Below are 17,243 nucleotides of genomic sequence, written 5' to 3'. Positions count from 1 at the left end.
CTCTCTATCAGGACAGCTTGTCAAGGTCACATGGGTATAATGTTGATTCATTCAAAACTACCAGCACTCCATTCCAAGGGGCAAAAGGGAATGAGATTAGTTCCTCAAAACTGAGAGAGGTCCCACCTCACACACAGCCTCACCCCCACCCACAGGTTTAAAGAAGGCACCCGCCCTCACTTCAGAATTGAGCCTCTGACTCATAGAATTCCACAACATTAGAGTCGGAAGGAGCCATTTAGGCTAATTGCTTAACTTTACAGAAAAGAAAACTGAGGTCTAGAGAAGGGAAGTAATTTGTTCAAGATGACACAGCTAACTTGTAGGAGAGTCAGGACTTGAAGCCAGTTCTATGACTCCCACTCATTGGTTGTTTTCACTATACTGTTCACCATTCATTCATTCATTCATTCATTCATTCATTTACACATTCATCTATTTGAAATATGTTTATTGGCATAAGGTCAAGATGGCAGCATAGAGGCAGCAAAAGTTCAGACTTCTGAAAATCATTTCTCACCAATTAAAAACAAAATGCTTCTAGGGGACTGAAAACCAAATCTAACCACAGGACAGAGCTAAGGCACCCTTCTGCTGGACTCAACTTAAAAGGTATGCCCCCCAAAAGCCTGAATTTGAGAATTCTTGGGTTTAAGGGGAAGGAAGAAGGAAGGTCCCAGGACCCCTCCCCCACCTAAAGCACTGAGCCTCTATCAGTGGCTGGAATCTCTTGGTGAGAAAGGGCACTAGTCTAGAGAAAGTACCTTGTGGGCAAAGCTGTTCCAGGCTTAGGGCTTTGAACACAGGCAGCGGGGAGGCAGCTGAAAGAGAAGCTCAGAGAAGGCAGTCCGATCACAGCTGAGATACTCTTTATTGCCCCCCTCCCCCCAGGTTTTGACCTCAAGATACATCCAGTTCTACAAGAACAACTCCACCTTGACTTAATCTTATCAAGCCTTCATATGGTAGGGAAGCTCAAGCTCCAGACCCCTCCCCCAAAGACTACTCTGAGAGCTTTGCTAACTAAGCTCCAAGGTTGAAGGCTTCAACTACTACAGAACACCTTAATAACAAGGTGGGAAGTCCAGCTCTTTTTCAGCTTCTGCTGACAGCTGGGGAATATCTGACATCAGGACTCAACCTGACCAATCAGCAGAGCAGAGAAGAAGTCCCTTCAGGACAGAAAAACCTAAACCCACAGATCCAGCACATAATGATAGGAGCAAGACTACAGGCAACTACAGGGGGTGAAAAAGGGGCAAATATGAGCAAACAACAGAAAAATAAATAAGAAATTACAATCAACAGCTTCTATCCAGGCAATGAACAAAGAGCAAATGAAACAGAGGAAGATCAAGGAACACCAAGCAAAAACACAGAAACTCCAGCAAATTGGACATAGGCTTTGGAAGAACTCAAAATACAATTCAAAACACAATTAAGAGAGGCTGAAGACAACTGGGAAAAGAACTTAAAAAGCAAGATAAGTCATCTGGAAACAGGCACTTGAACTGAAATGAGAAAATAGTATCTTGAAAGCCAAAATTAATCAGCTTGAAAATGAGGCAAAGGAGATGAAAGATGGGGCAAAGAAAATGAAAGATGACCTCCAAAGAAAATCAGACCAGAAGGAGAAGGATGACAAGAAGGCAGGGATGAAATTCAGTCTTTAAAAACTAGAATACAACAATTAGAAGCAAATGACTTCACAAGACAGCAGGAAACTATAAAGCAAAATCAAAAGAATGAAATATGTTTATTGGGCAATTACCATACTAATACACTATACGTGGTATATGTGGATCTGAGGAGAGGCAGAGACTCAGATTTATATTTCCTAGGGGTACATCATCCCTCTAAATTATAATAACCAACTGTAATAAGGTATTTGACCCTTATTATTTGTTGGTATTTGTATTTATCAATGGTTATTAGTGATATGGAAAGGCTCTTGAGTTGATGTAATCCTGAGTTTGATAGTTGGAAAAAGCTGGCTTAGACAGTTGAAGAAAAAATCCTGTTCTGACTAGTTATATAAAATACTATTTATTATAACTTTTTAATTGGTAAGAAAGGGAAAGGAAAAGGAAACAGAAAGATAATTATAGTAAAATATACCCTAACACTAATAAAATCTAATCTATATTTCCACCCAAATTTCTGCCTCACAAAGGGCTGCTTTTGGATTACCAAAGGTAATGTTCCTTAATCTATAGTAACTAAATTCCCAATTAGCTATCTTTCTATCCTAAATCTAAATTAAAAATTTTATAAACAGTAATAGATTAAAACTGGATTTCTTCCTTCAGCTCCTATGTAACTCAGGCTGTCAGAATTTTCAGACTCAACTGCTGCCTCTCTCCTGTCACCTACTGGTGAAACAGAGGAATTGCAATCACTCTTCTGTCTGCTAGGATGTTTTCAAGAAATAAATTCACTAGATTTTCTCCAACTCACAGAGCAAGCTCCTTGAACAACCTTCCTTATTCAGGACAGCTCAAAGAGTGATTCTTGGCCCAACTGCCTTTCCCAAGGCTCCTTGGGAAAGTTCTTTCCCCATCATCCTTTTAAGATTCCACTCTGACTTAAAGAAATACAGCTTACTCAAACTCAGCTCTTCATATACCTATACCTAAATTGTCCATAATCTTTTATTGCTTACTTAATTAACAAATACTTGTTATAAAATACATATAAGTTCCAATTTATCTTTTATTCCTCTGTATTTATTTCTTCATTGTCTTCATAAAAGTATCATTACTAAAAGATATTTTCTTACATGTACTTTATAGGTCTTAAAGATTGTCCTCAAAGAGTTTTGACATACAGCAATCAAGATGCACACATGGTCTCATTTTCTACCTTTCATTCTAGAACATAAATTCAAAAGCCTATTTTAGTGATATTAAATTTTCTTTATTGACACGGCTACACTGATTTTATTATTTTATTTTATTATTTGTTTATTTATTATATGTATATTTATTATTTTATTATTAACACTGATTTTATCCAGTTTTTAAAATTTCAGCTAAAGTTTAACAGCTACACATTGTTTTGTTCATCCCTTGCTGATTATTGAATTCCTTATAGTAAGTACTCCAAACTTTGCTCTCTTCACTCAAGATCTCAACTCTTGTTGGTGAAGTAATTGTTCAGTCATGTCTGAGTCTTTAGGACCATATTTAGGGTTTTCTTGGCAAAGACACAAGAGTGGTTTGCCATTTCTTTTTCAGCTCATTTGACAGATAAGGAAAGTAAGACAAACAGGGTTGAGTGATTTGCCTAGAGTCATGAAGTTATTAAATGTCTGAGACCAGATTTGAACTTGGGAAGATGATTCTTCCTGTTCCAAGTGACCTAGCTGCAAATATAGTGAATAATAGTGAATCCTCCTATTTGACTCAGAACAACAGGGTTATCTCCCCATTCCCACCTTCCTCCTCTACTCCTATTAATTTCTCTATTTTAATCCATCTTCCTTCCCTTTTTACCTCTCTCAAAGAAAGAGATGGGCACTTTTCCTGCCAAGGCTAATTAAATTACCACACCTGTGCCTGCAATCTCATAGATTTTGTTTCATTATTAAGAAAAAATTCTAATGGACATCTACTTTGTTTCCAGTTCTTTTACGACCCTCAAAAGTGTCACTATAAATGTTTACTTTTTATGAGACTTTTCCTTTACTCAGCACTTTCTTTAGACTATATACCTAAGAGTGGAATCACTAGGTTAAAAGATAGGAATATTATTGTCATTTTTTTGCATAATTCCAAGTTATTTTCCAAGATATCTGTACAAAACCATGGCTCACCCAATTGTTTGCATGCCTTTCTTTCCACAACCTGTAAAGATTAAAATTTAGGGGAGATGGGGAGACTGAGGCAGGTAGAAATTAGTTTCTCTCTGCAAGGAGTATTATATTTTTTAGAGGTTTATTAAAGGTTAAAGATTAAAGAATATACAAGTAAGAAACATGTGCCTAGGCCAGAGGCCTAGACAAAATAACCTCACATCACGCAAGAGACTCGCCTGCTCCAAAACGGAAGTCCAAAAGAGCCAAGACCCCTCAAAAGCCTTTGAATCAGCTTAAATATCTTCTCGATCTCGGCCCAGGTGAGATTACAAGGCATTCTGGGGAAGTGGAGCAAAGGCTCGTGGGGATTGTAGTCCTGTATTCGAGTCTATTTTTTACAAACCCTTATAACCTTGATTATTCTTTTTTTTTGTCCTTTTTGTCATCTATCTAAGGCACTGTTCTTAAGTTTTAATGAATCAATGTTACATCCAGATGATTATGTATAAATATTGTTGTTTGATAATCCTCAGGTCCCAGTGTATTTTTTTTTAACTCTTAGCTTCTGTCTTGAAATTTATATTAAGTATTGGTTCCAAGGCAGAAACACAGTAAGAGCTAGGTGGTTGTGGTTAGATGACTTGCTCAGGGACACACACTAGTAAGTGTCTGAGGTCAAATTTGAACCCAGAAACTCCCATTTCCAGGGATGGCTCTCTAGCTACTAAGCTACCCCCCTACCCCGCCCCCAGTGTAGTTTTGTTGGTTAATTTCCCCAGGATATTGTGAATTGTGGATTTAAAATATTTCAATTTGTCATTCAGTAGACCATAAAAAAATATCAAGTTTCTAATGTATAATTCTGGCCATCAGGTTCTGTCTGATTAGGTATTTAGCAGCAGCTAATTTTTTTTAATCTATAGCATCAACACTGTTATTGTTGTTTTGTTAATGTTGCCTTGCTCTTTTCAAGTTTTTTTTCCCATGGAGTTCAGAGAGAAATAGTCCTGAGAGAAATAGGGTTCCTGCCATTATCCCTTTATATTCAATGTTCTGTTGATTGTTGCAAAGTGGATAAAATAATAGCTTTCATAGTTGAATAAGTTCAACTTCTTTGAATATGTTCATACTCTTTAGGATCAGTGAAATCATCTTCAGTACAATCAGTTCATCAGTCAATCAATTAGCATTTATAATGAACTTTCTATGTACCAAGCACTATAGTAAACACAAGAAATACAAGTAGAAATAGATAGTCTATGCCTTCAAGGAACATTCTAAAGGGAAGACAACACATAAATGAAGCTGAAAAGGGAGAGGTGAGGTGATGAACAAAGGCATTCAGCTTTGGGGGAACCATAAAGGGATTCCTGAATACAATTTGAAGAGAAATGAAACATGGCTATCTTGGATGTCCTCTCTATATGGAGGTTCTGGGAAGAGCCATCCAATCAAGGTAGAAAAAGTTTAAATTCTAGGGCTAGAATGAGGTTTCACAATGAATAGTTAGGACATGGTACAACAGCAATGGCAGGAAGAACAACATGGAAGATATGCCATATCTTGTCTTCTTCCCATATGATTTTGATTTCCTCAACTAGTCCTCTCTTTCCTAAACTAGTTTCCTTTGGTTGTAGCTTAGAGATTGGGAATATTTGGTATGGAAGGACCTAATTAAAATGTTTTTCTTAATTTCTTAATTAATGTTAATTAATGCTAATTCCAGATAATTGTAGGTAATGGTTCAGTTTGTATAATAGCACAGTTATAGCACAGTTTGCTGGTTGAGTTCTCCAAGAGATATTGAGGTCAATATTTATTATATGAAGATTTGCCATCTGCATTTAATGAAAGAATGAGCTTTTGTTATAGAATTCTAGCTACACAGTCATGTCCTGTTAGGTACTTGGGAAGTTCAACATTCTGACAACCTATAGTATTGTAAAATCTCAACCATTTCCTTGCACTATTTCTTTCCACTGATAATTAAGTCCAGGCTTCTAAAGGAGAATTCTTCTGTAATTTTTGGTAGTGCTGAGCTGGTCATAAATTACCATGATAAATCTCTCCATTTTCACAAACAAAAAAAATCAGCCAGTTTGCATGTTTCTTTGTTAGTATATATGTTGGCCAAATTCATCCAGATGGTAGTGCTTGGAAGCCCTTTTGATTTCCTTTTTGAATCTTAGCTATATAATAAGCCCTAGCTGGATGCAAGGCAATTTCATCTACATTTGAAAAATATAGTCATATATATGTTCATACTCATCTGTCTCTCTCAAGTCTGGTAAAACAAATTAATAATAATGCAGCTACCAAGTTCTCACACCTTTGAAGAGGACAGGGCAAATATAGAACCAAGCACTAAAAGGGTAAAGTGACAGGCTAAGCTTGGCTCCTTCTGACAGATACTTCATATGATGGGGTCAATACCATTTCTTCCATCTACAGGAGGAAAGACTGAATTTAAATGTAGACATATTTTGTGTCCTGATGATAGTCACACACCTTTAATAGGCCCCACCTTATTTTTCTCAAGTCCTACCATTATTGACATTTATTGTTGCCATCAACAAATAATCCTATTTCTATCCAAGACCTTCTTGACCATTTGAACCCACTATCCTTCTAACCCTCAGAAGAGAACATGAGGAACATCCCCCCTCCAAAAAAAGCATCAAATGGACCTCAATAAAATATTCCAGCAATTCTCTTTTCTCTGGACACAAAGGATGCACTAGTCTTGACCAAGCTCATTGATCACTAGACTGCCTGCCCACTCTAGCCCATCATTAGAGACTTCAAATCTTCCCTGAAGTTCAGAGAACAGAATAGTTTATTGAGCAACTGGAGCAGTAGATGACTGGTAGGGTGAAGTCTAGGTGACAAGCTAGACTGTATCTCTTCCTTCTCTCATCATTTGCATTGCTGTTTTCTTCATCAAGGTAAGATTTATATAGTAAGGTGACACTCAGCACATGAAAGTTTACAAAACACTTTGCATGAATTATCTCATTAGATCATTATTGCCCTTACCATCTTCATTAACAATACTTCCAAAACCATTATCATCATTATCATTGTCCTTATCACCATCATCTTCAATACTGCTGCCATAATCACCACTGTCATCCTCATTGCCTTTACTGCCATCATTTATCAACATTTCCCAATGGAAGAGACTCCCTGAAGAGAAAACCTGAGAAAAGGTATTTTGAATCTCTGTCAGACTTTACCTTAGCACCTGTTGCCCTGTGTCTGAACTGTGGCCAAAGGATCAAACCCAGGGTCAGTCAACCTATCTCTCAGGGGGCTTAGGCTGCCAAAGCTTGAGTTCCCCCCAAACTCAAGGAGGGAGGAGAAAGGGTCTTAGATAGAGGAAAGGAACCTCCTTTTCCCCACTTTCCTTTCCCATTGTTTCCCTTGTAGTTATTCCTTTGTATTACCCTGATTGAGTTAATTTATATTAAAGTAGTACTCTTTTCCCCAATCTGTGAATCAAGTGTGAGTGAACAGATCAAGGGGAGAGACATGTTCCTAAGAAGAAACCCTTTGGTCTTGAGTGGTGGGACAAGAGGGACAAGAGCAAATCTGAGAGCAGTCATAGCTAAGGAAGGAAGGCAGAAGGGAGGAAAATCTTTAAACCCCCTCTCCTCTCTCTGAGCCAACCCTAAAAATCAGCTGTCCTTTTACATCCTGTTCCCTTTACCATCCCCAAACCTTTTCTCCATTATATCTGCTGTCTCCCCTGAACCCCGCTTTGAGAAGGGAGGTCTCCACTCTTTTTCTCTCTATATATATATAGAAAGACTTAACCCTCAATTACAGATGTCCTATAAAAGATGTCCCTGCTTCTGGATCCCCACCCACTCTGGTTCTTCTGCAGAGTTCCTGTTGGTATCTGTGTCAGGATGAGTGTCTGCATGAGAGTCCAGGAGGAAAGCTTTGAGAAGCTTATTAGAGAAAGGAGAGTGAGATCCCAAAGCAGAGGGAAAGAATAGGGAGGGAGGCTACAAAGGAGGTAAAGAAGGAATGATAAAGGAGCTGAGGAGTGTAAAGATTAAAATTAGTATCCAGTACTCCAAGTATTATATTTAATAATATTTATTAAATATTTATCTTGAAGTATAAGGAGGTAATGCTAGCAAAAAGCAAGGGCAGCTCCTCCCTCTTCCACCATCGAATCAGAGATTTCATGTGGGCAGAAACAGAAACTCAAAACTCTCTCCACGTAAGGAGATGCACAAACAGGAAAAGGAAAAGTAGATTGTGGGAAATGTAGTCTCTAGGGTTCAAAATTCTAAATCAACACATTCTCCCTGTGATCCTTTGGGAGACCAGTCTCCCCAATAGATCATGAAAACATAACTAACATAACTTTAACTAGAGGTACATACAAATGTTACAGTTTTTAAATGGAAATTATAATAATTTGGGGATGAGTAAAATAAAAGGGAAAAGGAACAAAACCAATAATAGATTCATTGACAAAAAACCAATTAAGGGGCAGTCCCCTTTGGCATAAGAGTGTACATTCAAAACAAAAGCATTTCAACCTCCCCCCCCCAAGTTCAAATTCGCCATATCCCAAAGTTCACTCTGGGTCTTCTGATACAGTGTGTGGTCTCTGCAGGAATATTCACCATTCCTTTTAGATTCTGGGAGGTAGTCTCTTGTTCTAAATTTGGCTCAAATTCAAGTAAAAGTTCATAACAATAACATAGTTGCCCCTGGAGGAAAATAATAATATTCTCCCCCTGAGGAAGATATAGGGATGCATATAAGAATCACACAGGGATACATGGTCGAGTCATAAGGCATATGAATCAAGTATCAAAAAAAATCAAGGAATCAAAGAAATTAAAATTAAAAAAACCTTTTCAGTTGGATAAAAACTATAAAAAGAAAACTTGAAAAAAATTCTGGAAAGAATGGGAAAAAAAAGAAAAAACCACAACTCACAACAAGTTCTTGTAGTGATCCATGTCTCGTAAGTATACAACAATTAGTCACTAACCCAATTTAGCAGTCTGGACTACAGTAAGTTGTCACATCATGAGAGAAAATAGAAAAAGAGACTAGATCTCATGACAAATTGGAAATAGAATTTTTTTTTCGGGATAATGGAGCCAGAGTAAATGATATCATATGCTTGCTATAGAGTGTGGTACAAGGAAGCCCTGCATTTAACACATGTTAAACAGTCGCAACCTCAAGTCTCACACATAATCAAGTCATTGTGCTTTTTGTGCAGAATTTCATCAATCCCTGTAGGATTGGTTTGGTTTACTTCACATTTATTGTGAGCATTTGAAACTTTGCAAATCAAGTTCTGTGTTCCTTTGGTGGTCCGTTTGTCCTTGGATTAGACATAATCATAGAGCTAAAGTCTCATAAGAGTTAAATAACTAGTTGCAGGTTGCCATAGTCCAAAGCTTTCTGGGTATGTGTATATATATACATATGCAAGTTAAATGGATATCTTAGCTTTTGCTATTGCAAAAAGAAAAATAGTTAAAAACTTTTTTCAATACTAGTGACATGTGTGTCAAAAGCAAAAAAAAGAGAGAAAAGAAGGAAAAAAGAAAATACTGTATGACACATGTAGGAAGAAAATAAAATATTAAAATTGTGTATATTTCACAATTACAGAGGTAAAGTATAGGGAGTAGTTTTCAAAAAATAAGATTCATTTCCTCTTTGAATTACCATGATCCACAGTGTGAGTACAAATAAAGCAGATAAAACAATAATACCTTCAAGAAAACACAGAAACAAAACAAAACAAAAAGCTATTAAAGGCAGAAAATGTTACAAAAGGCACATCAGGTCAATATTGGTCACTAATACAGATTTTCTTCCATGAGGTAGTAAATGAGTTGCCCTACAAGGCAATTTGTGCAAATACAAGGGTCAATCAAATAAAGTGTAACAAAATAGTACAAATCCAGCAATAAAGAAGTTCAATCACAATCAATAGTCAAATACAATCAATGCAAGTGATTATTCACCATCAACAGAAGGTACTAATTTTACATGGCTACAATGAATCCATAAGTCCCTCTCTCCAATTTTTGTGGATGTTGGTATAGTTAGTAGGATCTGGAATGTCCCATCATAGGCAGGTTCAGTCGACCCAGTATGTTTTAAATTCTTTATGTACACACTATGACCTGGGTTTAAATCATAAAGTGAGAAATCAGTGGGGCCTGCTTGAACATCAGCTCCAGAGTCATAGAGTTCTTTCAATTTTATTTGTAATTGTCTAATATATGTAGCAATGGTAGTATCCCATCCTAACAGTGAGGTATAGGCAGGGGAAAATGGTTGTGCCTGAATATGTGGATGTCCAAATAACATCTCAAATGGTAAGGTGTGTAAATCGCCTCTGGGTCTGCTTTTGAGATAAAATAGGGACAGAGGTAGAATTTCAGGCCACTTTAAATGAGTCTCCATGCATAATTTGCCAATCATGGTTTTAAGTTCTTTATTCATTCGTTCAACTTGACCAGTGGTCTAGGAATGATATGATGTATGAAATTTAGGAGTTATCCCCAGACATGAATAAATTTGAGATAACACTGAATCAGTAAAATGAGTTCCTTTATTGAAATCAATACATGCTGGCAGGCCAAAATGAGGAATAATTTCTTTCAAAAGGATTTTAGCAACAAAAAAATGCTGTGACATGAGCAGTAGGAAATGCCTCAGGCCACCTGGTCAGTTGATCAACTATGACGAGACAAAATTTATACTGTCCAGCTTTTGGCATAGAGATAAAGTCAATTTGTAGGTGCTCAAATGGTGTGTAAGCAAGAGGACACCCACCAAAGGCTTTTCCTTGAAAGGCATGTTGATTAAAGGCCTGGCAGGTAGGACAAGCTGTACATACTTTTGAGGCAATTGCAGTTATTCCAGGTGCTATCCATACTCTTTTAACAGAGTCTACAATGTCTTGGGTGCCAAAATGACAATGTTTATGAATAGATTGACAAATGTGGTTATAGAAAGCTCTAGGGAATAAGAGTTTGCCATCTGATGATACCCATACTCCATTTATCTGTTTTGCTTTAAATTTCTTCTTCCATTTTTCCACTTCCTTGTCATTATAAGAAAGGGATAGATCCAAATAATCAGTAATTATTAGTGTCATAATTAGTTCAAGGCCTTCTAAGGATGCTAGTTTTGCTGCAAAATCTGCTTGGTTATTTCCCCTGGAGACAGGGTCAGTGCCACGTGTATGTGCAGAGCAGTGAACAACAGCTATAGCTTTGGGGACCTGAATGGCAGAAAGAAGTTCAGTAATAAGTTTTTCATTGGCAATACATTTTCCAGCTGATGTTAAGAATCCCCTCTGAAGCCAAAGCATGCCAACAGCATGACATATGCCAAAGGTATATTGGGAGTCTGTGTAAATTGTGTCTCTTTTATCCTTTGCAATAATACAGGCCAGTTTCAAAACTGTGAGTTCTGCACCCTGTGCAGTTACATTTGAGTGCAAGGAAGCTTGACCACCAAGTATCTCAAATTTTACTCCTACCTGGCTCCTATAATCTAGTCCCTATTCTGTCTTTCATAATCTGGCAACTTTCTGTAGTCCTGGCTACTGATTGGGTAAATGCTTAATTGCTTAAATCATTTTAATTGGGCCCTGACTCAAAGACCTATTATAGATTTGTTTTTCCTTTATTTAGATTTTTTTAGACATAAGACTTTTACATTTTGTATTTCATTCACAAGTTATTTTCTCTTTTATTTGGATTTTTTTATGATTTTGATTTTCTCTTGCCAATTGATTTATATACCTCATAACTCAGCCATGCATTCCTAAGTGATCCCTGTGTTTTTCAATCACCCTCTTTGGGGGGGGGGGCATGTATAATTATTATTATTTAAATTGCAAAGTTTAAATTCCTTTTGAGAGTAATTTTAGCTTAAGAAACATGATACCTCTCCAAATCCAGAAAGTGAACTGTTTGGAGAAGACACAATTAAGATGCTTGCACAGACAATACCTTGCACCAGAAGATCCAGAGCAAACTTTGGGATGTGGTGATTTGAGCTGTGTGGGGTTTGAATGCATTTGTTTTGTATTTATACTCTTATGCCAAAGGGTACTGCCCCCTAACTGGCTTTTTGTTAATGTGCCTAGCAATTATTGGTTTTGTTCTCTTTTCATCTTATCCTCAAATTATTGTAATTTCATAGCTGGTATGTTTACAAGACCCACTGGAGAGACTAGTCTTCCACGAGTCTCAGGAGGGAATGTATAAATGGAGATTTTGAACCCTAGATTTCATTTCCCAGAAGTCCTTGGTATTTCCCAGAATTCCCTATAATCTCCCCTGTGTCTTCACATTGGTGAGATCACATTTTTGTTATTTAACTGGCATAAGTAGTGATGGTGGTAAGGTGGGGAAAATTTGAAAATGGCTAACCAGCCATGGGCACATGGTTGTTATTTTGTATCCTCTTTATTCCTTGATTTCTAATGATCCTTAATAAACCTCATAAAATGCAATATTTTCATTATTGTAGATATAATTTAATTTTTATAGGAAGAAATAGATTTAAAATGGCTAAGAAATTGAGCAGCTTGTGAAAAATAAGTTTGAAATTTGGATTTCTGGGACAGTGGAAAAATGTTAAAGATAGAGACAAGTAAACCTAAGTTCAAAACTTATCCTTAACACTTACCAGCTGTGTGGCCCTGGCAAGTCACTTGGCTTCTGCCTGCCTCAGTTTCCTCATATGTAAACTGGAATTAATAATATCACCTACCTCCTAAGATGTATGAAATGAGATAATCGGTTTGGGGCCCCTCAGAGGCAAATACACAAGCCTAGAGTCTAGAGAGGGAGAAAGTAGCAGATACCTGAATTCCTGGGAAACTACAATGTCCTGGAATCCTTTTGATGGATCAGGCTTTCAGGAGGAGTTTATTACCTCCTCTCATCCAGAACACACATATTTGAGATGAAAGAAGTTCTACATAATTTATCAAGTTGTGACTTACTCATTAATTTAGCATAAGCAATGGACCTCTGATTTCCTTTGCACAAGGAGCCCCTTATATGATGAAACTCCTTTGCATGCTGGTACCTTCTCTGCAACTCCTATAGACTTAGAAAGATGGCTAGCGCATTGAGAAGTTGTGACTTCCCCAGAATCACACTATTCTGTATCAGAGACACGACTTGATCTTAAGTGTTCCAGGCTTTGAGGCCAGCTCTCTAGTTAGGACACAATACTACTACTCAGATCATATTGACATGCTCACAAAATATTCTTAATATTTGCTATCAGAGCTACATGTTGTAAAGATAATTTTAGTGTTGTGACTTTAAATCTAAAATTTAATTGGTCGCCAGGGAAAATCCCAAATAATAAAATATCCAAGTCAGCTGGAAATTTATGGTGATTTAATTGATATTGTGGAGTAGATTAAGAAGAAGGAAAAAGAGTAGGATTTCTCCTGCCTGGCTAGTACTGGGCAGGAAGATTAGGAGATCTAGAAAGTAAGGTTTTGGAGTGTGAAGGAGGAAGGAATCAACCTGAACTCCAAAAGGGCTCAGCCAAGCTGCCCGAACCTGAATCAGTTCAAGGGCAAACTCACCACCAAACCCAGACAAAATAACTTCCACCACTCCAAGATGTTGTAACACCTAGCACGCTGCCAGCCAGAGTTGCCTCTCCAGGGAAAGAGAGAGAAGAAAGCCAGTGACGTGCCTTATATAGACAGTTTTATGTCACTTTCCTGAGTCTCATCTGTACCAATGATAGCTTAGCTTGACTTAGGATAGCTCAGGGGTCTGTCCGCTTTTTCTGCACATGTCTGTTGAAGGCCATTGCCTCAGATAATTAAATCTTTGAGTATGGTGCAGGCATCCTGACCTTGTTAAACTGAGTAGGGTGGAGAAAAGTAGAGTTCCCAAGACTTGATTCTGTTAAACCAAGTATCTTCATTGTTACTAATTGGGAAATAGCTAAGTCAGATCTTCTACAGTACAGTCTGATTAGGGTGGAATAGTTTTAAAATTCACGATGTCCATTCTATGCTCCCTCTACATGCCTCTTAATACATTTGTCTATAGAGAAATTTCAGGAAAAGAAGCTCACTAACTCCTTGAATAAAAAAAAAAAATAACTGCTTGGAGAAAATGCCATGAAGAAACTTACACTGCATCAGAAGATCCAGAATGAATTTTGGGATGTAATTGATTGAACTGAAGGGGATTGAACACATTTACTCTGAATTTAAACTTTTATGCCAAAGGAGATTACCCCCAATTGGCTTTGTGTCAATGTGCCTAGAAAACAATGGTTTTGCTCTCTCTTTTCTAGTTACCTCTTATCTCCAACTATTGTAGTTTCCTCTTAGAAAGTGCAATATTGTATGCACCTTTAGCTAGAAAATATTTAGAGGTATAAGCTAGTTATGTTAAATGATTCATTGAGGAGACTAGTCTTCCAAAGAATCACAGGGGGATTATGAAGATATGATTAACTCTCCCCTTATCTATTTTTAGCTAATCAAATCAAGAACTTAAAGTACCCCTACTTGACACTAAGTAAGAGAGTTTGCAAGTCACTTACTAGAGTAAGCTCACCCCTCCAAAGGTCACTGCCTACCCCCATTGGACAGTGCTAGGTGAATTGAATGACTACAATTGGTTCCTAAAAAGTGTGGGGGGGAGGTGACAGGAAGTGATGTGGAGAAAACTACTTTAAAAAGGCCAGCTTAAGGATTCAGTCACTGACTGAGTTGGTGAGCCACACTGGAGGAGAAGAATCTTTCCTTGGATCCTGGGGTGGTGAGTGGAGTGATTCCTTCCTTGGTTCTTCAGTGAGGAGACCCTCTCTGCTCATTGGTGCTTTGGTGGGACACTCCCATTAGCATGAGTTCTGCTGATATTCTTGGTGCTCTTAGCCTCATGTGCACTGAAGGTTTTTTCAGTGTCTCCTGTGTAGTTTGGGGGTATAAAAGGATGTTATTAAGGAGGATACTGTGGTATATACTTTGCTGGATGATCACAAAGTACTTTTCAGCTCTCCTCCTTGAAGGAAAGCCAAGAGTGACTTCCCTTCACTGGGCCAGCACACAAACTACTTGCACATACACACACACACACACACACACACACACACACACACACACACACACACATAGTCTATTTATTTATATTATATAATAAAGATGAATAATAACAGAATGCCTTAACTCTAAGGGAAACTAATTACTCCACCCAACCTCTTTCACCTCATGATAAAGTATTTCTTTGTCTTGAGAATTCACTCAAGCTACTCTCAAACTCCTTATCACTGACTAAAACCCATAACGACACTATCTGACTAAAACTATCTATATTCTTTATATAAGAATAAATTATTTTTATTAGGTGTCTCCAAGTAGACAAATAAGTTAGCCAAAATGTCTCAGAGACTAACTGACAAGTGTGTGATTCTGAGATGACATTCAGAGTCCAGACAAGCAGGTCTTCGGTCTTTCTCCTCTCACAACAGTTCTCAAAGTAGCAGATCTGACACATTCTTCTTTCCAATGAATTTCCACAGTGAGGAAAATAGAAAGCCCCTCACGATGGTTTCAGAGTTCTCTTTCTTTCCTATCACAGCAGAGCTATATCCAGAGAGCAAGAGCTGAGTTGGCCGATCTCTTCGGAAGTCAGAGACAAACTGCTCCCAGAACTCTGCCTGCTCTCCTCCTTCAAAGCTCCAAGCTTATGCACAGAGTTTTTTCTTGCCTCAGCCACTCTGTAGTCTCTGAGACAACCCCACAAAATTCCTTATCTTATCAAACCTAATCAATATATTTCTAATTTCCTTATTATACCTGGCTCTTTGGATTTTGGCTTCCTAATTAGGACTTTGGATTCTGGTAAGATTCACTTTCAAATTTGCATTTGTGGTTTGGAAACATTAGGATTAAACTTAAGGTATTTGTAGCTAGGCAGTACTTTCTATCTCTATCTATATTTTCTCACTTTCACTCTTTCCACCTCTTTGTAAATTAAGCTGCTAAAAGTCATTTTGACTTAAGCTGTAATATTTTTAAATTGACAACTACAATATTACTTTAGAACTTTCATATTAGCATAAAAACCTAAATTTAAATTCTTATGCTCTTCTTGTAGTCTCTGACTTATCTTCTTCCTGCATTCAGTTCTTCCATTTTTGTTTTTATGTCATTTTAATTTACAAATATTTTCTTTCTTAAAAATTGTATTTAGTTATTTTATATGCATCTATAATCCATCTCTTCCACTACCTACAAATATTTCCTAATATGAATGTTACAAGAAAAGATGTAATGGTTATTAAATATGAATAATGTTGTCCTAAATTCTTGATTTTTTTTATCTCTCTATATTATTTTAAAATGTCCATGTTACCATTAAGCTTCATAGGGGCCTCAATTTCCATTGCTGTACTTCATGAAAAGAATCCTGGACTCCAAGTCATATAATGGGTGGGGTTGGGTGGGAAACGGTTAAATCCTGTTTCTGTCACTTACTACTTATCATGATTATGGGCAAATCCCTTTATTTCCCTGAGCCTCAGGTTTTCATCTGTAAAACTGTTGCCTTTCTTACCATTCAGGTTTTTAATAAGGACATTTTAATTTGCATATCATGTGAGCACAAGCTATTAACATACCAGATATGATTTAAGCCATCTCCTGGTATGAGACTTTGGGGTTGTTTCTTCTTGTAAATAATGCTATTAGAAATAACTGGGTTTACTTTATTGATCCATTGGAGAATGTTTCCTTGGAGTCCGGGGAATCTGACTATGGGATACTTACATTCAGTATTTAAGTTAGATGTATCAGACCACTTGGACAAGTCCAGAACCCTGAAAATGAATGACTGAGGATTACCATGGCCCTAAGAAGATACTGGAGAACTATGGAATCAGAATAGTAAGGTCCCAGTGGACTCTATTGTCATTCCTCAATTACAAGGGAGGAAACAGCCTCTAGAGAGGAAATGACTTGCTCACAACAGAATGAGTTAGTTGTAGAGCTAGGCTTTAAACTCAGATCTCTTCATTCTGAGTATAGGATTCTTTCTACTAAACCATGCTTCCTCAGTTTCTCTCTAAATCCATTTCTGTCCCTTCTTACTTCATCCCTTACCGCTTGCTCATTTTCCCAAACAAGAATCCCTTCTGATTTTCCTTCTCCTGTCAATGGCATGACCATTTCCAGTCTCGCTAAAGGAGATCTTCAATAATCCCTTTCATTAATCCCTATGACCCATTTCCCCCAAGTTACCTTTATTCTTCATATCTTTCAGATGGAAACTCCTTCTTCTTTCCACAACTACCCAACCCAAGTCCACATTTCTTCATGTCTGCTTTATACAACAATATCTCAGCCATTTATTCTGCCCTCAGGAGCTCCTGACACTAGTTTTAAGATACTTTT

This window comes from Monodelphis domestica, chromosome 2 (genome assembly GCF_027887165.1).
Source record: "Monodelphis domestica isolate mMonDom1 chromosome 2, mMonDom1.pri, whole genome shotgun sequence".
Lineage (NCBI taxonomy): Eukaryota > Metazoa > Chordata > Mammalia > Didelphimorphia > Didelphidae > Monodelphis > Monodelphis domestica.
This window is presented reverse-complemented; position numbering follows the sequence as displayed.